Genomic DNA, 27773 nt, shown 5'->3' with positions numbered 1-27773 from the left:
TAGCTAATTTATGAAGTATTTATTTAGTGTTGATGAGGGGGGCAGAATTGTTCAGTGGCTTCTAAGATGGGCAATGAAAGCTAAATTCTAGATTTGTTTTAAAAAAATAAGCTTTGTTAGAATGAGGAACAATGAGTATGCAATACTTGATCCTATATTCCCATCAAGTGCTCCCCACTCTGACATCCTCCACTTCCCACAACTCATTGTCTAATCCATCTACTCCCCCTTCCATTACTGCCAGCCTCCCCCCACCCCCCACCCCCGCCTCACCCCCCCCAGCAACTAAATGTTACCTGAGGGCTGCTGCTAGTGCCATAAAATGAAGTAGTGTCCTGGGGAAAGCTTCCTGAATTAGTAACTAATTCTAACCATTTGACCCATTGAGTTTACTCTGTCATTCAGTGAGATCATGACTGATCTGATATTCCTCAACTCCATCTTCCTGCCTTTTCCTCATAACCCTTGATTCTCTTACTGATTAGAAATTCGTCTGACTCAACTTTAGACACGCTTAAAAATTCAATCTCAACGTCACTCTGCGGCACAGAATTCCACAGGTCCACTATCCTCTGAGAGAAAAAAACTTTCCTCCTCATTTCTGTCTTAAATTGGCAAAATGTTAATGTAAGATTATGATCCTGTGGTCCCACACTTTCCCATAAGAGAAACAACCTCCAGTTTTTATCCAGTTAAGCCCCATAACAGTTATATGTTTCAATAAGGTTGCCTCTCATTCTAAACTCCAATGGGTACCAGTCTAACCCGCTCCACCTCTTCTCATAAGAAAAAGCCTCCATTCCTGGGATCAACCTAATCAACTTTCACTAGTAAACCTCTGCTGCCAGGTATTTTTTTCCTTTGATTAGGGGATCACAACTGTTCACAATATTCCAGGTGTGGTTTGACCTGTACATTGTATAGTTTTAGCAATTCTTCCCTTTTATTGTTTCATTTGAAATAAAGGCTATCATACAACTTGTCTTCCCTATTAACTATTGAACGTATATGATAGCTTCTTGTGATTCAGGCAAAAACATATCAAATTCCTATCTGCTGCAGCTTTCTGCAGCCCTTCGCTATTTAAATTATATTCAACACTTCTGTTCATCCTGCCAAAGAGCACAACCTCACATTTTCCCATATTATGTTCAATCTATCAAGTTTTCTCCCACTCACTTAACCTGGCTTTGTGTGATCCCCATTACTTGTTTTCTCATCTATTTTTTATGTCATCCTCAAACTTGGCAATAGTACTTTCACATCTGCCATCCAAGTCATTAATATTGTAAATAACTGTGGCATCAGCACAATGTTAAAGCCTGGTGAATAAGGTACAACATAATTGACTATGATGACAGTTCCCATAGTCTTGTTCCCATGACTATTTTTAATTTAATATATATCCTTTATTTCCTCTATACCTTCTGGATATTAAGCATATACTTCAGCAGCTTATCCTAGAGATTGATGTTAAGGACATCACCTCAGGGCTGGAGAAGAACTTGAAGTGGAACGCAACTGATCCAGATGTTGCCATCCAGTTAGTGCCAATGATGTTGAAAAGACTACAAAGGAGTTTCTGTTGAAAATTTTGAAGAGTAAGGAAAAGGAAAACCTTCAAGACAACAATCTTGGGATTATTACCTGAGTGATGGGAAATCTGGCATAAGCTAATCAAGATTGGTGTGTGAGGAATGGATATCAATTCATGAGGCACTGACATACTTGGATAGAGGGAGCTATTCTGGGGCGGGGGAGTTGGGGGGAGGGGGCGGCAGATTTGTCTTGAACCATGCTAGGACTAATGTCCTGGCAAATTGAATAACGCGAGCTGTAGTGAGGACTTTAAACTAATTATATGGCAAGAGGGGTCTGAAGAGACAATACTTGGGCTTACTAAAGAAAAAGAATAGTTAAAGGTTTTACTGGGGCATCAATGTTTTATTGCAACTGACACCATTTTAAAATATGTTGCCTTGGAGAGTCCAAATAACCTACCTACTCCAGCCAATAGACTTCTTTTAAAGTGGTAACCTGAATTCTAGGAATCAATTGTAAATTGAAATAGGAACAGGTCTAACCAGCTCAATGGAACAATCTAAGTTTGTTCAATACATCATTTCAGTTGCATGACACTGTCACGTTTTGCCATAAATTCTGTGTCTTACGGTCCTGCTCCACAGCTACTTGATGAAGGAGCAGCACTCCGAAACCTAGTGCTTCCAAATAAACTTGTTGGGTGAAAACCTGGTTTTTGTGTGATTTTTAACTTTGTCCACCCCAGTCCAACACTGGCTCCTCCACATCATAACAATAGGAGCAGCTAAATCGACGTTTCGGGCAAAAGCCCTTCATCAGGAATGCTTTTGCCCGGAACGTCAATTTCACTGCTCGTTGGATGCTGCCTGAACTGCTGTGCTCTTCCAGCACCACTAATCCAGAATCTGTTTTCCAGCATCTGCAGTTATTGTTTTTACCTCGTTAGATTATTGTAGTATCAATGCAGGAGGAGGTAATCAGGGACCATTAATCTAGGCCACTGCTGCCTTGAAACTAACACCCCTCTATCACTTTCCTTAAGGGCAGTGAATAGAACACAAGTATTAGGAGCAGGCGTGGGCAATTCAGGCCCGCAAGTTAGCTTCACCATTTGATACAAGAATGGCTGTTTAGTTATCCTACTATAATAACTGTAAGTTAATTCATAGCTTTAATAGCATCTATACATTTACAGATTTCTTTGCAACTTAAAGAAAATGATCTTTATTTGTGACCATGTTTCTTAAGAAAGACTCATATAAATATCTAGAGTATTATGAACAATCTCTATGTATTTGAAATCAATTTGTCATTCTCTTTCCATTTGAATGCCTCGTTTCTTTAGATCTTTTCAATATGATTTTATAACAGACAAGTGTATTTGGCACAATGAATGCATTGTGATGTTTTCTGTTGAACCAGGGGAATCAAGGATTGTTGAAGATACAAAGTTGCAGCCAAATTCCCGAATCAGCTTCAATTCCCGTGCTCCACGTTAAAAGAAAACATTCTGGGAAGTTAATTTTACAATTAGATTATCAATTTGTCACAAGTGAGCTATTATTACCTAGATGTTCTCTACTAAAATAAATTAACAATTGTGACAAATTATACATTTCAGGGTATTCAGGATTTTTGCATGTTACTAGGAGAGTTGTTTGTGAATAACGAACGGAGATACTTAGTTGGCTCATCTCCGGTATGTCTTCAGCTCCCCTCTGACCTCCATCCGAAACTCTATTATTTGGGCCAATTGTGACACTTTTACTTTATCAGTGAACTTACAGTAGGCCAGAGTCTGTTCAAAGTGCCAGGGGTAAGCTTCCTGAAGGACTATATTTGTCCATGCAAATTGGCACCTCCGAGATTCCTACAGGGTGAACACATGCAAATGTTTGTGGAGTTGCTGGAGAAAAAGTATTATACAAACAGGACGGAATTTGTGTTGCGAATGTTGGAATGATTCTCTGTTCAGTATAATTCCTCCTGCACCCATCTTCACTGCGCCACAATAAACACAACATTCTTACGCAAAAAAACTTCCTATATCTTTCGAGATGTCATTCATGTTTTACTTTTATTGTACAATGTACTTTAAATGAGAAGAACATGCTCCCCAGGGGACTCAAGTGCTGCTTGAAGGATTTCATTCAGCCCTTAAACTCTTGGTTCTTGCGGATCAGCGGATTTTCTGTGGGGGAGCGGGAGAATTTTGCTGCTGATGTTTCATACAAGAGAATACTTTTCTGGCGAGTTACTGAGTTGGAATGAAATTATTTCGTAGGTTTGGCAGTAGGTTTGTTGTTCCTCTAAAGCACGCAGGCAGTACTTTGTATGCACGTCAAACATATCTCGGACCCCTTCTCCCTCTCCTGAACCAGTACATTCCGGAGACAGATGTCCTCAGAAGCAGACAAGTTGAGATGCAGTACATGTGTTCCAATGTGACTGTTTTGTTCCTGAAAACGAATATACATCAATTGACCGCAAATTTCACTAGTTTTCAGAAGAGTTCAAGGTAAGGGCTGTACGCCTCCCAGATGTTGTGCAGTTACATTTGTTTTCCTGTTAAAGAGGTTGTCTTTTATTGAGAATCTGAAAAAACAACTGAACTCATACTCAAGTCAGCATAAGAGCAAAGACCTGACTTGTTACGGTGTGCATTTACAGTTACACAACCACAGCTCGTGTATGTTTATAAGCAACCACAGTTTCTGCATTTAAAAAAGGTTTAGCTAGAGCAGCATTATTACAGGTTCTCAAAATAGAAGTGAGATTCTTGATAATGGTCAGTTAAGTGACTGGCTGTTTGAAGTTTCACTGCCAGTACAATAGCCTTTTGTTTTTTCGTCTGGAGACTGTTTATTATGGGTGATGGGTTACGCGAAGCCTGATTTCACAGAGCACTAATGGGACTAGAAAATTGCCAGCAAACCTGACCTTAGAAAAGCCCTGAAGATATGTCACATCATGCATGACTTATATATCAACTGTGATATCAGTTGATGGTGATCATCATAAAGCAGTTATTCAAGTAGCTGTGGGGCACTGCCTGCAGGCACTGGTCTCTGATCGCTTGATAGGAACCTTTGCAGGCAGTGAGGAAACCTGAACAGGGTCCGTTTTTCCCTAGCGCCAGGTGAAAACTCAGTCAATGAGATGTATTCCATCATTATTCCATTCACTGATACAGAAATTCTTTAATCCTGACATTGTGAGAGTTGGTTGTTGAATCTGGAACTTGGTAGTAAAGTGGGATCAGGGAATTGACCATAAATTTGCTCGTTTGTCATTTTCCTCTGTAATCTATTGAACAGCTATATTTTCTCACCTAATTCATAGAACCCAATGCTGTTTCTAACAAGTTTATTTCTGGATCTTGCTTTTCTGTATTTCTTCCACATTCCTCTCCCTTACTGCACCTCTCTCCTCCAATTTCTACAGACTTCTACCAAGCATCAGTCATTTGGGAGTGCCTCACTCAAGTGACCATTCTTCATGCAAGCCTAGAGGATCAATACCAGCAGACTGTTCATATACAACTTGACATGATGTCCAAGTACATGCCATTCCCAGTAGGAGCCACTGGCCAGTGACTAAATGTGAGAACATTGAGCTGATGTTTCCCCTGATAGCCAAGAAATTCTGAAGTATAATATCTTGATACTGTTGCTAACACAGCTGAGCTTAGGTAACTTCACTCAGACCAATGAATCTGAGGATACATTACTGATCTATATGGCTCAGTTCTACCAGAACCTGTAGTTCCCAGGTGTGCCATTTAGGGAAGTAAATTTCTTCTTTTTACTTATACACGATTTGCTTTCATGTGGTAGTTCAAACGTTAAGTTCAAGAAACTGGCTTTCTATGTCTTGCTTCTCATTCTCTCACTCTCTCTCTCTGTCATGTTTCTGACTGGCTGCCAGCTTACACTGTGGTCAGTCTTTTCACTTTTGCTGCTGGTCTCTTTCTGTTTATCTTCTTTCCTACCTGGTATGAGATATAGTGAAAAAAGGCGCAAGTAGGTGCAGGTTTCATTTAGGGTTTGAGCTGCACATAAATCAAGGCTTCTATAGAGTCATAGAGTCATAGAGATGTGCAGCACGGAAACAGACCCTTCGGTCCAACCCGTCCATGCCGACCAGATATCCCAACCCAATCTAGTCCCACCTGCCAGCACCCGGCCCATATCCCTCCAAACCCTCCCTATTCATATACTCATCCAAACGCCTCTTAAATGTTGCAATTGTACCAGCCTCCACCACTTCCTCTGGCAGCTCATTCCATACAAGTACTACCCTCTGCGTGAAAACGTTGCCCCTTAGGTCTCTTTTATATCTTTCCGCTGTCACCCTAAACCTATTCCTTCTAGTTCTGGACTCCCTGACCCCAGGGAAAAGACTTTGTCTATTTATCCTATCCATGCCCCTCATAATTTTGTAAACATCTACAAGGTCACCCCTCAGCCTCCGACGCTCCAGGGAAAACAGCCCCAGCCTGTTCAGCCTCTCCCTATAGCTCAGATCCTCCAATCCTGGCAACATCCTTGTAAATCTTTTCTGAACACTTTCAAGTTTCACAACATCTTTCCGATAGGAAGGAGACCAGAATTGCACGCAATATTCCAACAGTGGCCTAACCAATGTCCTGAACAGCCAAACATGACCTCCCAACTCTTGTACTCAATACTCTGACCAATAAAGGAAAGCATACCAATGCCTTCTTCACTATCCTATCTACCTGCGACTCCACTTTCAAGGAGCTATGAACCTGCATTCCAAGGTCTCTTTGTTCAGCAACACTCTCTAGGACCTTACCATAAGTGTATAAGTCCTGCTAAGATTTGCTTTCCTAAAATGCAACACCTCACATTTATCTGATTTAAACTCCACCTGCCACTTCTCAGCCCATTGGCCCATCTGGTCCAGATCCTGTTGTAATCTGAGGTAATCCTCTTCGCTGTCCACTACACCTCCAATTTTGGTGTTATCTGCAAACTTACTAACTGTACCTCTTATGCTCGCATCCAAATCATTTAGGTAAATGTCAAAAGGTAGAGGGCCCAGCACCGATCCTTGTGGCACTCCACTGGTCACAGGCCTCCAGTCTGAAAAACAACCCTCCACCACCACCCTCTGTCTTCTACCTTAATGCCAGTTCTGTATGCAAATGGCTAGTTCTCCCTGTATTCCATGTGATCTAACCTTGCTAATCAGTCTCCCATGGGGAACCTTGTCGAATGCCTTACTGAAGTCCATAAAAATCACATCTACTGCTCTGCCCTCATCAATCTTCTTTATTATTTCTTCAAAAAACTCAATCAAGTTTGTGAGACATGATTTCCCATGCACAAAGCCATGTTGACTATCCCGAATCAGTCCTTGCCTTTCCAAATACATGTACATCCTGTCCCTCAACTCTCGTCCCATTCTGTCAATTATCCATTATTTCTCATGTTCTTAACATGTTGTTTTAATGCAGGTCAATTAAAACAGAGCAAAAGATTGAGAAATTTCAAGTAAAAATTAAATCCTACATGAACACCATCTCCACAATCTTCTGTGCTATTTTTCAACAGTATTGCATTGGGAGCTGTCCCACCATCAAACTGACCACACCCCCAGATCATATTAGCATAACTTATCTACTAATTTTCCACTAATTCCTCCACTTATGGGTCTTCATAAAAGCTCTTTTTAATATATAGTTGTTAATAGTATTTTAGAAAGGTCTTTCATAGGATCTGGGTGTGGCTGGCTACACCAGCATTTATTGCCTATGACTTATTGCCCAAAGGGCAGCTAAGAGTCAGCCACATGCTTGTGGGTCTGGGGGGAGATGAGGTAAGGTTAATAGTGTATATAAATAAATAAGTATATAATTAAAAGTAAGAATCTACAGGTAAATACATCATTTCTTTGGTTAAGTATATTGAGTAAATAAAAACAGAATCTTGCCAGTAGCCATACTTGACTGAAACATCTGATGTGGTCTCTTCTTAGAAGCAACACAGATTCAGACCTCATTAATATTTTGATGGGCCACTGCCTGGGAGTACAAAGTGTTGTGGACTTTAACATCTTGATTTAAATTTGTTATATTTAATTTGACATTGGCTTTCTGGCAAAGTGTCCCTTAAATGGCTGGATATGCAGAGTGATGCCAACAGTGAATTCCCACATTGGCTGGGGTTACCATGAAGATCTCACCACCTTCCCAACCTTTCCCCTTGCCTGAGGCATGGTAAACCCCAGCCTAAACCACCATTAATCATCCCTCTTGAAGAGAGAGCAGCCTATGGTTTAGTATGACTACAGTGACTTTACTTTTACTTGTATTAAATTAATTGTTTAATGAAGTTAATTTGATACCATTGGATCGTTTGAAAAAAATATTTAGAACCATCTGGTAGCTGATAATTGGTTGAGGGGTATGATTCTCACTTTGAGGTATATAGCTTTGGGATCAGCTTGTGAGATGTTGCTGGTTCAAATCCAGAATGACTCCTGATGTGATGTGATGTTCATTTGTTCCATAAACGACTCTAGTGGCACAACAATAGTGTCCCTACCTCAGAACCTTAGGTACAAGTTCTGCCTGCTCTAGAGGTGTCTCATAACATGTCTGAACAAAAATCTATAAGAGAGACTTCCAAGTCATCGAATATTGGTTAGGGAGGAGACAGGCTGTAAGGTTGCATTCTCGAATTAACTAAAAGATTTCATGCTTCACCAGCTGGCTTCAGAATAAATTAATAGTGGGGTACAGACTGACAGCTTTGAAAAGCTTTAAGTTTGTAAAAGAATTACTGAAGAACAGCTGTACACCAATATAACTAGCAAAGAGTGCTGTATAGTTCTTAAGTCAATTTCAATTATTTAAAATCAGGTTACTTATAGCTAGAGACCTGACACCACTTAAATTTGCATTCTTTTGTAATAAATCAATTCTCAGCTATCTTAATAAAACTGTATCAGATGGCTACTCCTAAATATATCAAGAAAAATTTTTTAAAAGTTTTAAAATCTTACTTTATAACAACCTATACAATTACATTGGTTTATGGAATATTTCATATTTAGTGATGTCAATATATATATTTGAATGATCGAAACAAAACTCTTTTTAAAACTATCACAAACTTAACTGAAATTCACACTGGATCACCAGCTGCATTGCAAACAAAATTGTTTTGCTCAATTATTAAATGATCTCCAGATAGTATATATTTGTGGAGAGGATATTAGGAGACTCAACTGTTTATATTCTAAACGAATCAAAATTCTGTTGTGACAAAAATGAAACTTTTACTCAAACATCTGTATTCGTATATCCTAATATGCAAGCCAATTATTAAAGCTTCTTGACTCGTGAACAGCTTGTAAAGCATCAATGAAAAGCAAATGGATACCTTTACTCATGCCTTCTTTCAAGTTCACATTCCATTCCTATTTCCAATATAATGATGGTATGTCATAATGGAAGAAAGCTGACAGAAGGCCAATGTAGAGCACAGCAACACAGAACAGGAGACATTGTGAAGTCAGCTCAGGGTCTGTGGCAGGTGGTGAGGGAACCAAGAAAGAAAAACATACTTAACCTCATCGTTACCAATCTACATATTGCAGATGTATCTGTCCATGACACTATCAGTAAAACTGACTACCGCACAGTTCTTGAGAAGGTGAAGTGCTGCCTTCACATTGAGAATACCCTCCATTGTGTTGTGTGGCAGTATTACCATGTGAGGTGGGACAGGCTTCAAACAGGTTTAACAACTGAAGTGCATCCATGAAGTGCTGTGGGCCATTAACAGCAACACAATTGTACTCCAACGTAATCTGCAACCTCATACCCCAATTAATCTCACACTCAACTGTTAACTTCAAGCCAAAGGATCAACGCTGGTTCAATGGAGAGTGCAAGTGGGCATGCCAGGCATACTTGAAAATGAGGTGTCAATCTGATGAAGCTACCAAATGGGACTACTTGCATGCCAAATAGCATAATCAGCAAGTGATAGACAGAACTAAGTGATCCCACAACCAACAGATCAGATCTCTGTCGTTCTGCCGCATCCAGTGATGTGGATTGTGGTGGGCAATTAAATAAGTCACTTTCAGACAGAAGCATGAAGTGAATGATCCACCTCAGTTTCCTCCATTGATCCCCAGCATTACTGATACCAGTTTTTAGCCAATTTGATTCACTCCATGTGATATCAAAAAATGATTGGAGACACTACAAACTGCATTGACAATGGGCCCTGACAACATACTGGTAATAGTATTGCAGACTTGTGTTCCAAGGCAAGCTCTTCCAGTACAGTTTCAACACTGGCATTTGGCTGACAATGTGGAACATTGCCCAAGTATGTCCTGTGCACAAAAAGCAGGACAAATCCAACCCAACCAATTACTGCACCATCAGTCATCCTGGGGGTCACCATTGACCAGAAACTCAACAGACTCATGACATAAACACAGTGGCTGCAAGAGGAGATTCATCATTTACATCGAGGACAAGGGCAGCAGAAAAAGGGGAATGCCACCATCTGCAAGTTCCCCTCCAAGTGACTCTCCATCCTGACTTGGAAATATATTGCTGTTCTGTCACTAATTCAAGATCAAAATGTTGGAATTCCCTTACTCAGGGCATTATGGGTCAACCTACAGCATATGGGCTGCAGCAATTCAAGAAGGCAACTCACCACTACTCAGTTGCTTTTTATTTAAACTTGCACTTATTTCCATCAAAAGTTATTGATAGGAAGGACACCAGAATTGCACACAATATTCCAAAAGTGGCCAAACCAATCTCCTGTACTGGCGTAACAGGACCTCCCAACTCCTATGCTCAATGTTCTGACCAATAATGGGAAGTATATTTGGGGCAGCACAGTGGTTCAGTGGTTAGCACTGCTGCCTCACAACATCAGAGAGACCTGGGTTCAATTCCTGCCTCAGGCAACTGTCTGTGTGGAGTTTGCACATTCTCTCCGTGTCTGTGTGAGTTTGCTCCAGTTTCCTCCTACAATCCAAAGATATGCAGGCCAGGTGAATTAACCATGCTAAATTGTCCATAGTATTAGGTGCATTAGTCAGGGGTAAATATAGGGTAGGGGAATGGGTCTGGGTGGGTTACTCTTCGGAGGGTCAGTGTGGACTTGTTGGGCCGAAGGGTCTGTTTCCACACTGGAGGGAATCTATTTAATATATTAAACACATTCTTCACTATCCTATCTTCCTGAGACTCTTAAGTTTTGCTGATATGTAGCCTCTGTTTCACTGAAGGAAAGTTTTACATGCTGAAAACACATTTACAGAATCTTGACCACTTTTTACAGGCCAGATTCCTTTTGCTTTACAGTCCAGATTTAGGAATGTTGATGTTATTTAGATTTAGATTCCCTACAGCATAGAAACAGGCCCTTCGGCCCAACAAGTCCACACTAACCCTACGAGGAGCAACCCACCTAGACCCATTTCCCTCTGGCTAATGCAGCTAACACTATGGGCAATTTTGCATGACCAATTCACCTGACCTGCACATCTTTAGACTGTGGGAGGAAACCGGAGCACCCAGAGGAAACCCATGCAGACATGGGGAGAAACCCATGCAGACAGTTGCCCAAGGTTGGAATTGAATCTGGGACCCTGGTGCTGTGAGGCAGCAGTGCTAACCACTGAACTATCATTTGGACCAGCATTGATCCCTTAACTGCTTAAGTGTTTTAAAATCCTAAATTCGAAAAGGCGGTTGGTTTCAATAATGTGTGAGTCATGTGATTTAACCTCCTTGTGAAGAAGCAGTTACCCTCAAGCCAAAGCCTTGAATTGCAGATAGTCTGTTCTTTAAGGTCCATTGCAGGGGTTAGTGGAAAGCTATTAACATGCCTTGTTGTAAAATGGGTGCAACTTGCAGCTCCATTCCGTAAAGGTTGCTTTTAAAAATGATGACCTCCATCACAATTTATTATACAACAACAATCTTTCCAGACTCATCAGGAGGTACCTTTTTGATGATTGGTTAACATTGACTTGGAAGAGGAAGGTTATGGTGAAGTCCAGTCACTGCAAAGAACTTGGGTGGGCTGTTTGCCAAGTTTATTATAAATAACCCCTTTACGTACATGGATATGCATTAACAATTGACTTTAACTTTGATGGTAGTGAAAGACTGGTTGTTAACTTTTCACTACTCAGTTGCTTTTTATTTAAACTTGCACTTGTTTCAATGAAAAATAATTGGCATCAGCACTGCTGCATCTATTGCAGCTTGTCAGTCTCACACAGATCCTGCCCCCAAAAACATTTTGGTATGTTGGAACGTGAACACAGAATGAAAGCTGTAATGCAGGGATTCCCAAATTGTAGGCCATAATCCCTAGTCAGGTCACAAAACTTGACCTTTAGGGTTATGAGCTGAGTGGCAGCAATGGCTACCATGAAGCATAGACTGGATTCTGGCAGTTGTGAGGTTCCTTTTCGTCCTTTTGTTTTTGTTGGTGGACATGACCTAAGGACTACTCTCTGAAGTCTGATTGCTGCTGCAGAAAAAAGCAAAGAGGAGGGTTTACTTTTGGAGAAAACCTGCCTCTTTATTAACTCTTTGTCCCCACGTTGGACTTACTTTCCCCATCAACAGCTAAAGCCATTCTCTACCCTCCCACCTCCACTCTCCAAAACTCTTGCACCTTCAAAGGTCTTTTGGGTTCTGAGGCATTTAAAAAAATCACACAGGAGAATGTTTTGGAAGCACTATCCCAGTGACCTCAATACACCTAGTTAATGAAGTGGGGGTGGGGTTGGCTTTACCTTCTATCCATGCAGCCACTCATTGTCCGTATTTGGCAAAGTCTGGAGAGTTGTAAAAAAGAGACAACAAACTGACATGCAGGCTGCCAACACAAATGTTTTGCTGCCTTGTTTCCATTCTTGGAAAACCAGGCCCCACCAGTTTTCATACCATGTGTGGGTCATATTAGTCCTTCTGTAGAAGACTATCATATGCAATATGTTATGGTTCTTGAGGAGTTCATTGTTCAGACACAGACATCCCTCAACAGTGGGGGAATGGAGTTGGGTGGTTAAAAAGTAAGCTCGGACCAAATTAATTTGTGGGTTTGTACAAAGAGGGGGCAATTAATTTTTTTTGGTCTTTGGAACTTTGGTACTAATTGCACGGAAATGATTACTATGTCTATACTCATGAACAATAGGAAGAGTCCACTGCATAAGAGCCACTTGTGTAGATGTTGGCATGTGTCTTAGAAAAATAAGAGGTAACTGTCACAATTACTGAACAAAGGGATCTTGTGTTCAGGGCAGGCAGAAATACAGATTGTCCTGCTTATCTTGGATGATGCATGGTTCATCTGACCTTCTACTGAGATAAATGTGCACTTGGTATAAAGTTGTCCTTGTGCTGTGTTACATAGGAATTCCAGTCTGAGCTGTCAGTATGAGGGAAAAGATAAACAATTAGCTTGGCCTTGATTTTGTTGAAATGATAAAGGTGAGGGTAAAGCTCTAACTGTTACTGCAGGGTAACCTCAGGCATCTTGCATGTGCGCTGTTAAACACAGAAATCTGGGGATTGTTGTATGATGCCCTACTATTCCACTGGAAATGCTGTTGCAGACGCAGTGATGAAAGTTTCAGGTAAGTCAAAATATTGGTGTGAACTTGGATTCACTGCACACTTGCACAATATTAAAAATGACTCAAAATGTTAATCTTTTGTAGATATCACCTTTTTCAAACAGGACCAGGTTAGTTGGATGCTCTAATGACAAGTGCATGAAAAATCTATGGGTAACGGTACGCTAGATGAAACAGCAAGCAGTTCCTTTCCTGCTGATCAGAAAATCTAGGCCATGTCTAATCAATTGATTCCCGAAGAAGGGCTGATGCCCGAAATGTCGATTCTCCTGTTCCTTGGATGCTGCCTGACCTGCTGCGCTTTTCCAGCAACACATTTTCAGCTCATGTCTAATCAATACAGACGTAACTTACTAAACAATGATATTCCAACTACATTTGATTTTATTTAAATATCTTTTTTTCTGTCAACTGATCAGATGATAAACAGCTCGGATTCATTTATGTTTCTGGTTCTTTGGATATGTGACAATCTAAAGCGTAACAATTCACTTCAGTTTTTTTGAATAAGAAATTATAAAGTAAATGTTTAAAGTGTGCACATGTCATGAAAGTGTTTCCATCGTAGTGTATGTAATGCAATATTCTAAAGACAATTTGGGTACTTTTTTATGTTTATTGATAAAGTACTAAATTATTTTTGTAGAAGCTTGAGTTAACAGATAAAGTTAGAAACAAGTAATTGATTTTAAGCAAATTATTATTCTGCAGTTCAATGAATGGTACAATCTACAGAAGGAAATCTGCTATTATAAAATGCATCAAATAGAAAATTTCAATCACAGTACCATTACATGTGTGTTACTCTTGTTGCTTTGATTATTTTACTTACAGCCAAACTTATGCTTCTCTGATGCAAACTAAAAGGATGAGTGTGGACTTCAACAATAAAGTATATTTTGCCAAGTTCAGTCATTTGGATTGGTATCCTATAATCAAGTTGGCCTAGCATATAACTGAATAGTGTTAGTTCAGGTTCAATTAATATTTCTGTTAATTACCAATTAAAAGTCAGGAAGCAATTTAATTTAGCTTTGACTTTCCACACGATTAATCTAAGTTTTTACCTCCTTCAGGAGACTGAATACTTTAGATGAAGCACACAGTGCTACAGCTAGTAAGGGCAGGAATAGGAGGATAGAGCAGATGAATGCATGACTGAGGAGCTGGTGTATGGGAGAAGGATTCACATTTTTGGACCATTGGAATCTCTTTTGGGGTAGAAGTGATTTGTACAAGAAGGACGGTTTGCACCTAAATTGGAAGGGGACTAATATACTGGCAGGGAGATTTGCTAGAACTGCTTGGGAGGATTTAAGCTAGTAAGGTGGCGGGGTGGGACCCAGGAAGATAGTGAGGAAAGAGATCAATCTGAGACTGGTACAATTGAGAACACAAGCGAGTCAAACAGTCAGAGCAGGCAAGGACAAGGTAGGACTAATAAATTATAACAATTACAGAAACATGGCTCAGGGATGGGCAGGACTGGCAGCTTAAAGTTCCAGGATACAAATGCTACAGGAAGGATAGAAAGGGAGGCAAGGGAGGAGGGGGAGTGGCATTTTTGATAAGGGATAGCATTACAGCTGTGCTGAGGGAGGATATTCCCAGAAATACATCCAGGGAAGTTATTTGGGCGGAACTGAGAAATAAGAAAGGGATGATCATCTTATTGGGATTGTATTATAGACCCCCCCCCCAATAGTCGGAGGGAAATTGAGAAACAAACTTGTAAGGAGATCGCAGCTATCTGTAAGAATAATAGGGTGGTTAGGTAGAGGAGTTTAACTTTCTGAACACAGACTGGGACTGCCAAGGTGTTAAGGATTTAAATGGAGAGGAATTTCTTAAGTGTGTAGAAGAAAATTTCCTGATTCAATATGTGGATGTACCTACTAGAGAAGGTGCAAAACTTGACCTAGTCTTGGGAAATAAGGCAGGGCTGGTGACTGAGGTGTCAGTGGGGGAGCACTTTGGGGCCAGCGACCATAATTCTATTAGATTTAAAATAGTGATGGACCTGATCTAAAAGTTGAAGTTCTAAATTGGAGAAAGGCCAATTTTGATGGTATTAGGCGAGAACTTTCAAAAACTGATTGGGGGCAGATGTTCGCAGATAAAAGGAGGCTGGAAAATGGGAAGCCTTTAGAAATGAGATAACGAGAATCCAGAGAAAGTATATTCCTGTTAGGGTGAAAGGAAAGGCTGGTAGGTAAAGGGAATGCTGGAACACTAAAGAAATTGAGGGTTTAGTGAAGAAAAAGAAGGAAGCATATGTAAGGTATAGACTGGATAGGTTGAGTGAATCCTTAGAAAAGTATAAAGGCAATAGTAGTATACTTAAGAGGGAAATCAGAAGGGCAAAAAGGGGACATGAAATAGCTTTGGCAAATAATTAAGGAGAGTCCAAAGAGTTTTTACAAATACATTAAGGACAAAAGGATAACTAGGGAGAGAATAGGGCCCTCAAAGATCAGCAAGGACCTGATAAGGTGTACCGTAGAACTCTGTGGGAAGGTGGAGAAGTGATTGCTGGGCCTCTTGCTGAGATGTTTGTATCATCAATAGTCACAGGTGAGGTGCTGGAAGACTGGACGTTGGCAAATATGGTGCCACTATTTATGAAGGGCGGTATAGACCAGTGAGCCTGACGTTGATGGTGGGCAAGTAGTTGGAGACAATCCTGAGGGACAGGATGTACATGTATTTGGAAAGGCAAGGACTGATTAGGGATAGTCAACATGGCTTTGTGCGTGGAAAATCATGTCTCACAAACTTGAGTGAGTTTTTTGAAGAAGTAACAAACAGGATTGATGAGGACAGAGCAGTAGATGTGATCTATATGGACTTCAGTAAGGTGTTCGACAAGGTTCCCCACGGGAGACTGATTAGCAAGGTTAGGTCTCATGGAATATAGGGAGAACTAGCCATTTGGATACAGAACTGGCTCAAAGGTAGAATTGGAGGAGGGTTGTTTTTCAGACTGGAGGCCTGTGACCAGTGGAGTGCCACAAGGATCGGTGCTGGGTCCTCTACTTTTGATAGGATAGTGAAGAAGGCGTTTGGTATGTTTTCTTTTATTGGTCAGAGCATTGAGCATAGAAGTAGGGAGGTCATGTTGTGGCTGTACAAGCCATTGGTTAGGCCATTGTTGAATTATTGCATGCAATTCTGGTCTCCCTCCTATTGGAAAGATGTTGTGAAACTTGAAAAGGTTCAGAAATGATCTACAAGGATGTTGCCAGGATTGGAGAATTTGACCTATAGGGAAAGGCTGAACAGGCTGGGGCTGTTTCCCTAGAGCATTAGAGGCTGAGGGGTGACCTTATAGAGGTTTACAAAATTATGAGGGGCACGGATAGGTAAGTAGACAAAGTCTTTTCCCTGGGGTCGGGGAGTCCAGAACTAGAGGGCATAGGTTTAGGGTGACAGCGGAAAGATATAAAAGAACCTAAGGGGCAACGTTTTCACACAGATTGTGGTACTTGTATGGAATGAGCTACCAGAGGAAGTGGTGGAGTCTGGTACAATTGCAACATTTAAAAGGCATTTGGATGGGTATATGAATAGGAAAGGTTTGGAGGGAAAAAGGGCCGGGTGCTGGCAGGTGGGACTAGATTGGGTTGGGGTATCTGGTCAGCATGGACGGGTTGGACCCAAGGGTCTGTTTCCATGCTGTATATCTCTATGACTCTATGACTCTAAGAGGGAGACTTATACATGAAAAGAGGAAGGATGGGATTATGGGCTGAATTGCATTCCTTTTCCATATTTTCATGGCCAGATGGAAAAGTGCACTGATTCTTGATCTCCACTATTCCCAGGGTCATCATAAAATTAAATTACTTAAAGTTCACCGGTTTATTTGTTGGATGGACTCAGATTAACAGAAAACATTGACAGGTTTCTGTACTTAACTGTACACCCTTAGCCTATTCCAATGAGATCAGTTCTAACCAAGGAGAAACAAAATATGAATTATCAACTTATGACTAAGAACTTAAGCTCTATTCATTTTATAAACCTCTACACAGATGTAAAATGTGTTGCTGGAAAAGTGCAGCATCCAAGGAGCAGGAGAATCGACGTTTCGGGCATAAACCCTTCTTCAGGAATAGACAAACACAGACAAACAAACATTGTTGCTATGGTAGAGGGAAAAGTACTCGTGAAGCTCAGTTCAATATCACTAGTCCACAAGGTTCACTGAGTTATCCCTTTTGCTTCTTTCAAGATTTTCTTTTCTTGAAAAATGTTTATTTTCAAATTCTTTGCCAAATGCTCCAACAGTTGACACATTTACTGTTCAATCTCTTGCTCACTGGTTAGATTCTATTGCAAATGATGCAAGAGATTATCTATCTTTTAGTTCTTGTTTATTTCACTGAGGAAAGAAAGAGAAAGATAAAGAAAGTCTCTTGCGGTTTGGAAATCTCTGCCCTTATATTCATCACACACAAGTTGCCCACTTGCTCAGCAGCCAAGCAGACAGTCGCTGTCATGCTCATCAATTCTGGCCTCCACAACTCCACAACCCTGACTGAACAAATCAATCTATATCTGTCTCTTAGTGAAGCTTTATCTGCATTCTCACCTCTGGTGTGGTAGTGTCTTAGACATCTCACCCCACTGTTTGAATAAAGCAACAGTGTTAACGCAACTCAGTATGAGTTCCAGTAAGTTGTTTTTAAAAGTTCACTGGGAACTAGGAAGCCTTCAAAAATGAGATAATGAGTGTCCAGAGACAGTATGTCCCTGTTAGGGTGAAGGGTAAGACTGCTAGGTGTAGGGAATGCTGTGACGAGAGAAACTGAGGTTTGGGTCAAGAATAAGAAGGCAGCATATGTCAGGTATAAACAGTAGAGGTCGAGTGATTCCCTAGAAGAGTATAAAGGTGGTAGGAGTATACTTAAGAGGGAAATCAGGAGGTCAAAAAGGTGACATGAGACAGCTTTGGCAAATAGGGTTAAGGAGAATCCAAAGGAAATCTACAAATACATTAATGACAAAAGAATAACTAAGGCCCCTTAAAGATCAGAAAGCCATCTACATATGGAACAGCAGGAGATAGGGGAGATACTAAATTAGTATTTTGCATCTGTGTTCACTATGGAGAAGGACATGGAAGATACAGAACGTGAGGAAATAAATGGCGACATCTTGAAAAATGTCCATATTACAGAGGAGGAAGTGCTGGACATCTTAAAACACAGAAAGATGGAAATAATACCTGGGACCCAATAACGTGTACCCTGGAACTCTGTGGGAAACTAGGGAAGAGATTGCTGGGTCCCTTGCTGAGATATTTGCATCATTAAGAGCCACAGATGAGGTGCCGGAAGACTGGAGGTTGGCTAATGAGGTGCCACTTTGAAAAAAAGCAGTAAGGAAAAGCCATGGAACTACAGACTGGTGAGCCTGACATTGGCGGTGGGCAAGTTGTTAGAGGGAATCTTAAGGGACGGGATTTAAATGTATTTGGAAAGGCAAGGACTGATTAGCGATAGTTAACTTTGCTTTGTGTGTAGGAAATTGTGTCTCACAAACTTGATTGAGTTTTTGAAGAAGTAACAAAGAGGTATGATGAGGGCAGAGTGGTGGATGTGATCTATATGGACTTCAGTAAGGTGTTCAACAAGGTTCCTCGAGGCCGATTGGTTGGTAAGGCTAGATCACATTGAATGGAGGGAGAACTAGCTATTGGGATACAAAACTGGCTCAAAGGTAGAAGGTAGATGGTGGTGGATGGAGCTTTTCAGACTGGAGGCCTGTGACCAGCAGTGTGCCACAAGGATTGTTGCTGGGTTCCTTGCTTTTCATCATTTATATTTATGATTTGGATGTGAACATAGGAGGTACGGTTAGTAAGTTTGTAGATGAAATCAAAATTGGGGAAGTGGAGTGGACAGTGAAGAAGGTTACCTCAGAGTATAACAGAACCTTGATTGGATGGGCCAATGGACCGAAGAGTGTCAGGTGGAGTTTAACTTAGATGAATGGTCAGTGCTGCATTTTGGAAAGGCAAATGAGAGCAGGACTTAAACACAATGATAAGATCCTGGAAAGTGTTGCTGAACAAAGAGACATTGGAGTGCAGGTTCATAGCTCCTTGAAAGCAGAGTTGCAAGTAGATAGGATAGTGAAGAAAACATTTGGTATGCTTTATTGATCAGTGCATTGAGTATAGGAGTAGGGAGGTCATGTTGTGGCTCTACAGGACATTGGTTAGGCCATTATTGGAATACTGCATGCAATTCTGGTCTCCCTCCTATAGGAAGGGTTGAATTTGAAAGGGTTCAGAAAAGATTTACAAGGATGTTTCCAGGGTTGGAGGATTTGAGCTATAGGGAGGGACTGAATAGGCTATGGCTACATTCCCAGGAATGTCAGAGGTTGAGGGGTGACATTGTAGAGGTTTATAAAATCATGAGGGGCATGGATAGGGTAAATAGACGGAATCTTTTCTTTGGGGTGAGGAAGTCCGGAACTAGAGGGCATAGGCTTAGGGTGAGAGGGGAAAAAATTAAAAGGGACCTAATGGGCAATTCTTTCACGCAGAGGGTGGTGCTGCCAGAGGAAGCTGCAAGAGGAATTGGTGGAGGCTGGTACAATTCCAATGTTTAAAAGGCATCTGGATGGGTATATGATTAAGAAGGGTTTAGAGGGATTTGGGCCAAATGCTGGCAAAAGACAAGATTAATTTAGATACCTAGTCAGCATGGACAAGTTGGACCGAACGGTCTGTTTCCATGCTGTACATCTCCATGGCTATATGACTCTACAGCAACTGCTTCCACAGTCCTTGGTTTAAAGTAGTTCATTTCTCATTTTGGTCCACAATCCAAAATAAAGAAAGAATGGTTTTCACAATATGTTTTTGCAATGTCTTCTATAAATTAATATCATTGAATGCAGCAGTAATTCATGAAATGTAAATACATGTGCAGTAAATTAGATAAATATATATGTAAGATCATCACATTTCTGGATTGAGATGAAGTTGTTAAGCTGTTCAGGAAGTGCTATTATAATTTAGAATAATACATGCATTATTTGATTTAGTGAAACTTATTACAGCCTTGGTTATTTGTCAATGGATTATTATATTACTTGATTGCAATATTATTCTTATCAGATAATGTACTATTATCAGTAAATGTAGCTAAATTTAGACTTTTAATTTTGGTCAGACTTTTACCTCATTTCAAAAACATTTAAAAAACTCAAGGCTTATTACAGATACAGAACAAAAACACATTCCTCCAATAGGGAGTAGTGTATTCAAATTTACTTTGTGCACTTTGTCCACGACCATATCCAATTACCAGTTGAGGAAGTCTAGAAAGAAAATGAAGGAGTCACATTTTAAGAGCATGTGCAGTACTTCTGATTCTGAATGCTCCTTAACATATCTTATTGTTCCTGCCCAAGAATGTCACCATGGTGACAAACAGGGTACCAAATATGTAACATTACCTTTGGATATGAAATTTTTGTAAGGTGATTTCCTGCAGACAGCTTTTTAAGGTGGAGATCTAGGGAACACATTGAGGCCTGTTGTTAGATATGCACTGAGGTTCTTTCAGTTTAGGATTATAAAAAAGGCTTACAGACACACTGATATTGTTAAAATGAACATTCAGTCAAAAAAAGATCATATTAAAGCATCACAGAAAAATTCTTGTTGGATGGAATGCAATCCTGATTATTGATCTTTCACTATCATTTTATTATTGATCAAGAGGGAATTGTTTATGCCCAGTCTTCCATGTTTTGATGTGCAATTATATTTGTCCTTAATGAAAATGGCTCCGATGATTTGAAGACGCAATCACAGATTTTTCAATCATAGAGGACAGAAAGAAAAAGGCTCTACTTTTCCAAAGGTGAGGAATTGGAAGATACTTCGCAGACACATATACCTGAGCAAACCAACTACAGCTGAGCCAGAAATTTATTGACAACCTATTTTGCACCCAAGTAAAAATAAATATATGAAATAAGTATCTTCCAACACTCAAAATAGCTGATATTACACAGGAGGCAACGAGCAATCAATTGTGACTTTGATGATAGTGAACTTGTCAAGTGGGATATCAAAACATAGATCATTATGTGTCAACTATGTTGTAAAGCCCTCAAGAAAGTCAGAAACCTGTCAAAGCTGCTGGAGTTAGCAAGATTTCTAACATTTTCAGATTCCAGAGCTATCAAAGTTTAAGCTGTTACCATAACTATTCCATTTCAATTTCAACTCCTGGGATCGCTGTTCACCATTACAGTACCAGGAAACTACTTTGAAAGCATCATAAGCAGTCTTACAAACATGATTTTGATTTGTCCAAGTAGTGTTTTTAGAGCAGGCAGTGTGCTGCTACATGAAAATAGTGTAAAGCCTGTGGGAAAATTCAACCACTTAGTTTGAGTTTGCCACATGAGCAAAATCAGACAAAATCACCAGATGGGTGCTGTACGTGCATGCAAAAGGACAAGAGAATTTTGCCAATGTTGAGCAAATGATTGAATTTTGTTTTGTACCTTATTTCAGACACAGAAACCAGCAAATATGATAGTGATCATTGGCGGCTCAGACATAGATGATTTTAGAGATACAAGAGCATTTGTCAATGCCATGGGAAACAAAATGCTGAACTAGGTTCAGTTCTGTACCATTCTCTGCAAACCAAGAAAAATGAACATTTTTATAAAAAAATGTTCCCTACAGTGTGGAAACAGACCCTTCGGCCAACAAGTCCACACCGACCCTCCAAACAGTAACCCACCCAGACCCATTTCCCTCTGACTAATGCACCTAACACCATGGGCAATTTAGCATGACCAATTCAAATGACCTGCACATTTTTGGATTGTGGGAGGAAACTGGAGCACCTGGAGAAAACCCATGCAGACAAAGGGAGAATGTGCAAACTCCACACAGACAGTCACCCGAAACTGGAATCAAACCCAAGTCTCTGGTTCTGTGAGGCAGCAGTGCTAGCCACTAAGACACAGTGCTGCCTGGCTTTTCTTACAACAGAGATAAACCATTGAAAGATATCAGAACTCTTATATCAGTTGTTTCACTTAAAGACACCAGAAGAAAATGTGTATGTTGTAGCTGGGAAACGAGATACACTTATCAGTTTCAATAAAGTGACAGTCTGCACAACATTGCCATCAAGTGTACAATTTCAATGCATACCAACAACACCTTAGAATTCAGTGTTGATTGCTTCACTGATATTGGCATACAAAAAGGTATTAAATGCAAATCTGCAACTCTGTGAATTCTAATGTGGCCCCAGTAACTTGTTAGCAAAACAGAAAGTAGACCAAGAAGGAACTTCGGTGCTCACTTGACATTAACTTTGTTGAGGAAGTTGGGGATGAACCTACTCCCTGGGTCTCGCTCTCAAAAATCATCAACAAGAAGCAATTGGAAAAATACAGAGGTTGTAATATACCAAACCAAGCTATACAATGAGAAAGATGCTGGACACTTACAGTCAGTTCCATTGTAGAGAAAGTGAATGGTTTTGCTAAACTTGATCGCAATGTAGGCTTTCATTAAGTAATTCCTGATGAAGGGCTTTTGCCCGAAACGTCGATTTCAAAGCTACTTGGATGCTGCCTGAACTGCTGTGCTCTTCCAGCACCACTAATCCAGAATTTCATTAAGTAAAGCTGAGGGAAAGTGTTCCACACTCACATTGAAATCTTTTGGTACGAGCATTGCAATTAACATGGGAGCTGAGGAATGTCAACACATGATTCAGTCTTTATTTCAAGTTTTTGAAGGCACTCTGAATGTTAGTGATGACATTCTCATCTCTGATCACATTGAAAGTGCGCCAGTAACATTTTACAGAATGTAACCTCATCTTGAACAAAGCCAGGTGGCTATTTAATAAGAGCAGAATTGCATTTTATAGTTATTTGTTCAGCAGTAAAGACTATCCACCTGATCTACCAAATATTGAAGCTATTGCAAATGTTACACACATACAGAAAGCTTGGGGCTCTGTCATAATTCATTATGTACTGGAGTTGCTTCGTTGCTGACCTCACCAGGTTATCTGTCCCTGCTAAGTGATCTGACAAAAGAGACCACAGTGAGTGTGGAGTACATTCATAATAGACAGGAGACTAGATCAAACAAACCTTGACAGCAAAGTGCCCAACCACTTCTTTCCATCCATAGAAAACCACTCAGTTAGTCAAGGATACAAACCTGATTGGTTAGGATGCTTTTGCAGTGCAGAAAGACAGGACAGAAAGAGGAGGTCCTCAAGGGTAGTAATATCTGGATTACCCCTGGTGCTATGAACTAGTGAGGGTAGGAATAGGAGGATAGTGCAGATGAATTTGTGGCTGAGGAGCTGGTGCAGGGGAGAAGGGTTCACATGTTTAGATCATTGGAATTTCTTCTGGGGTAGAAGTGACCTGCATAAAAAGGATGGATTGCACCTGAATTGAAATGGGACTAATATACTGGCAGGGAGATTTGCACGCGCTGCTTGGGAAAATTTAAACTAGTTAGGTGGTAGGGGGAAGGGGGGTGATAGTGGGGAAGGAGATCAGTCTGAAACTGGTACACTTGGAAAAAGAAGTAGATTGATTAATTTAACTGCATTTATTTCAAAACAAGAGGCCTAATCAGAAAGGCAGAGGAATGCAGGACATAGTTAGGAACTTGGGTCTGGGATATCATAGCAATTACAGAGATGTGGCTCAGGGATGGACAGGACTGGTAGGATACAAATGCTATCAGAAGGGAGGGGGGGAATGGTAAGAGAGGAGGGGGAGTAGTGTTTTTGATAAGGGATAACATTATGGCTGTACTTAGGAAGGATATTCCTGGGAATACTTCCAGGGATGTTATTTGGGTGGAACTGAGAAATAAGAAAGGGATGATCACCTTACTGGAATTGTACCATAGACTCCGAATAGTCAGAGGGAAATTGAGAAACAAATTTGCAAGGAGATTTCAGTTATCTGTAAGGATAATAAGGTGTTACAGTAGGGGATTTTAACTTTATATATATATAGACTGGGGCTACCATAGTATTAAGTGTTTAGATGGACAGGAATTTATTAAGTGTGTACAAGAAAATTTTCTGATTCAGTATGTGGATGTACCTATGAGAGAAGGTGTAAAACTTGACCTATTCTTTGGAAGTAAGGCAGGGCAGGTGACTGAGGTGTCAGTGAGGGAGCACTTTGGGGCCAGTGAACATAATTCTAATTGATTTAAACCAGCGATGGAAAAGGATAGACCGGATCTAGAAGTTTAAGTTTTAAATTGGAGGGAAGCTAATTTTGATGGTATTAGGCAAGAACCTTCAAAAGCTAATTGGGGGCAGATGTTCACAGGTAAAGGGATGGCTGGAAAATGGGAATCCTTCAAAAATGAGGTAACGAGAGTCCAGAGACAGTATGTTCCTGTTAGGTCGAAGGACAAGGCTAGTAGATGTAGGGAATGCTGGAGGACTAAAGAAATTGAGGTGTTGGGTAAGAAAAAGAAGGAAGCATATGTCAGGACTAGACAGCAGAGATCGAGTGAATCCTTAGAAGAGTATAAAGGCAATAGGAGTATACTTAAGAGGGAAATCAGGGGGACAAAAAAGGGACATGAGATAGCTTTGGCAAATAGGGTTAAGGAGAATCCAAACAGTTTTTACAAATACATTAAGGACAAAAGGATAACTAGGGAGAGAATGGAAGTCCTCAGAGATCAGCAAGGCAGCCTACGTGTGGAAACACAGGAGATGGGGGAAATCTAAACGAGTATTTTGCAACAGTGTTTACAGTGGAGAAGGACATGGAAGATATAGGATGTGGGAAAATAGATGGTGACATCTTGAAAAATATCCATATTACAGAGGAGGAGGTGCTGGATGTCTTAAAATGCATAAAGATGGATAAATCCCCAGGACCTGATTAGGTGTACCCTAGAATTCTGTGGGAAGCTAGGGAAGTGATTGCTGGGCCCTTTGCTCAGATATTTGCATCATCGATAGTCACAGGTAAAGTGCTGGAAGACTGGAAATTGGCAAACATGGCGCTATTATTTAAGAAAAATGCTTAGCAAAAATCAGGGAACTATAGACCGATGAGCATGACATCGTTCATGGGCAAAATGTTGGAGGGAATCTTGAGGGATAGGATGTACATATATTTAGAAAGGGATTAGGGACATTCAATATGGCTTTGTGCTTGGGAAATCATGTCTCATTAACTTGATTGAGTTTTTTGATGAAGTAACAAAGAGGATTGATGAGGGCAGAATGATGGATGCGATCTATAAGGACTTCAGTGTGGTGTTCGACAAGGTTCCTCATGGTGGACTGGTTAGTGAGGTTAGATTACATGGAATACAGGGAGAAGTAGCCATTTGGGTACAGAACTGGCTCAAAGGTGATGGTGGAGGGTTACTTTTCAGACTAGAGGTCTGTGACCAGTGGTGTGCCACAAGGATTGGTGCTGGGACCATTGCTTTTTGTCATTTAGATAAATGATTTGGATGTGAACATGGGAGCTATAGTTAGTAAGTTTACAGATTACACCAAAATTAGAGGTGTCGTGGGCAGCAAAGGAGGTTACCTAAGAGTACAACAAGATCTTGATCAGATGGGCCAATAGGCTAAGGAGTGCAGATGGAGTTTACTTTAGATAAATGTGAGGTGCTGCATTTTGGAAATGCAAATCAGGGCAGGACTTATACACTTAATGGTAAGGTCATGGAGAGTGTTGCTGAACAAAGAGACCTTGGAATGCAGGTTCATAGCTCCTTGAAAGTGGAGTCGCAGGTAGATAGGATAGTGAAGAAGGTGTTTGGTATGTTTTCCATTATTGGTCAGAGCATTGAGCATAGAAGTAAGGAGGTCATGTTGCAGCTGTAAAGGACATTGGTTAGGCCACTTTTGGAATATTGTATGCAATTTTGGTCTCCCTCCTATAGGAAGGATGTTGTGAAACTTGAAAGGATTCATAAAACCCTTTCACCCAGAGGTGGAACAAGTGGAGAGTGTCAATCTCCTGGGAGTGGTCATCCACAACAAGCTTTCTTAGACTCTTCATATGGACACGCTGGTTACAAAGGCCCAACAACATCTCTTCTTCCTCAGGCAGCTGAGGAAATTTGGCATGACAGTGAGTACCCTTTGCCAACTTTTATAGGTACGCCATCAAGAGCATTCTGTCTGGATGTATCACTACCTGGCATGGCAACTGTGTCTTTCAAGATTGGAGACGGTTACAGAGAATGGTGAACCCGGCCTGGACAATCACAAAGGCCAACCTCCCCTCTATAGAATCCATCTACTAGGCCCGCTATCAAGGAAAGGCTGCCAGCATTCTCAAAGATCCATCCCACCCTGGCAATGTTTTTCTACAACCTCTACCATCAGGGAGAAGGTACAGAAGCCTGAACACACAGACTAGCCAGTTTCGAAACAGTTTCTATCCTACTGTTGTTAGAATACTGAATAGACTCACAAACTCTTTAACACTCGCCTGAACCTGTGTTTTTGTTTTTGCCGCTGTTTAACTATTATTTACTTATCTATGCTACTTAACTCTGTGATCTGCCTGTATTGCTCACAAGACAAAGCTTTTCACTGTGCCTCAGTACATGTAACAATAAATTCAATTCAAATTCAAATTCAAAAGATTTACAAGGATGTCGCCAGGTTTGGAGAGTTTGAGCTATAGGGTGAGGCTAAATAGGCTGGGGCTGTTTTCCCTGGAGCATTGGAGGCTGAGGGGTGACCTTATAAAGGTTGATAAAATCATGAGGGGCATGGGTAGGGTAACTAGCCAAGGTCTTTTACCTGGGATGGCGGAGTCCAGACTAGAAGGCATAGGTTTAGGGTGACAAGGGAAAGATTTAAAAGGGACCTAAGGGGCAACTTTTTCACGCAGAGGGTTGTGCATGTATGGAATGAGCTGCCAGAGGAAGTGGTGGAGACTGGTCCAATTAGAACATTTAAAAGCATCTGGATGGGTATATAAATAGGATGGGTTTAGAGGGATATGGGCCAAGTGCAGGCAAATAGGACTAGATTAATTTAGGATATCTGGTTGGCATGGAAGAGTTGGGACAAAGGATTTGTTTCCATGTTGTACGTCTCTATGACTCTATGAGATAACCCATCAATTGTTGTAATGTCAAGCAGATTGCTAATGCAGCTTCAGCAATTTGGAATCAGAGACAGGAACTTCTCCAATCATGGGGGTCACTTTACTCTTTCATCTGCACAAATATAAAAGTGAGCTTGAAATAATGACCAATCATAGACCTTATAAGCTTGTTCAAAAGTCTTACTTGAGTGGAGTATTAGGTACTCAAACGAAAGAGCACAGTTTCCCCATTGAGAATCAGCCAGGTGAGCTCAACCCAGTGGAGAATCCTTCATGACATCCTTTTCCAACAGCCAGTACCACTTGTTTTGGAGGAAAGGTTGCTGAACAACATCTATACGACATAAACCAAAATGTGGTTCTTTAGTCCTTAAAACTGAAAACGAAGTGGCAACAAGATTAAACTTTTAAATGATAATGACTAT

General features: G+C 40.6%; 1 protein-coding gene across 1 annotated transcript in view; it reads left to right on the top strand.

The window, feature by feature from the left end:
- The first annotated feature begins 3948 nt into the window (after nucleotides 1–3948).
- LOC140467289 (innate immunity activator protein-like) overlaps nucleotides 3949–27773 on the top strand; it is a 97636-nt gene continuing 73811 nt past the window's right edge. The window contains exon 1 of the mRNA XM_072563549.1: nucleotides 3949–4060. The gene's annotated coding sequence lies outside the window, so the exon portion shown is untranslated. The remainder of the gene's footprint in view (nucleotides 4061–27773) is intronic.

The sequence above is a fragment of the Chiloscyllium punctatum genome, chromosome 45 (assembly GCF_047496795.1).
Source record: "Chiloscyllium punctatum isolate Juve2018m chromosome 45, sChiPun1.3, whole genome shotgun sequence".
Taxonomy (NCBI): domain Eukaryota; kingdom Metazoa; phylum Chordata; class Chondrichthyes; order Orectolobiformes; family Hemiscylliidae; genus Chiloscyllium; species Chiloscyllium punctatum.
The sequence above is the reverse complement of the archived record's forward strand: the minus strand, read 5'-3'. Positions and strand labels throughout refer to the sequence as shown.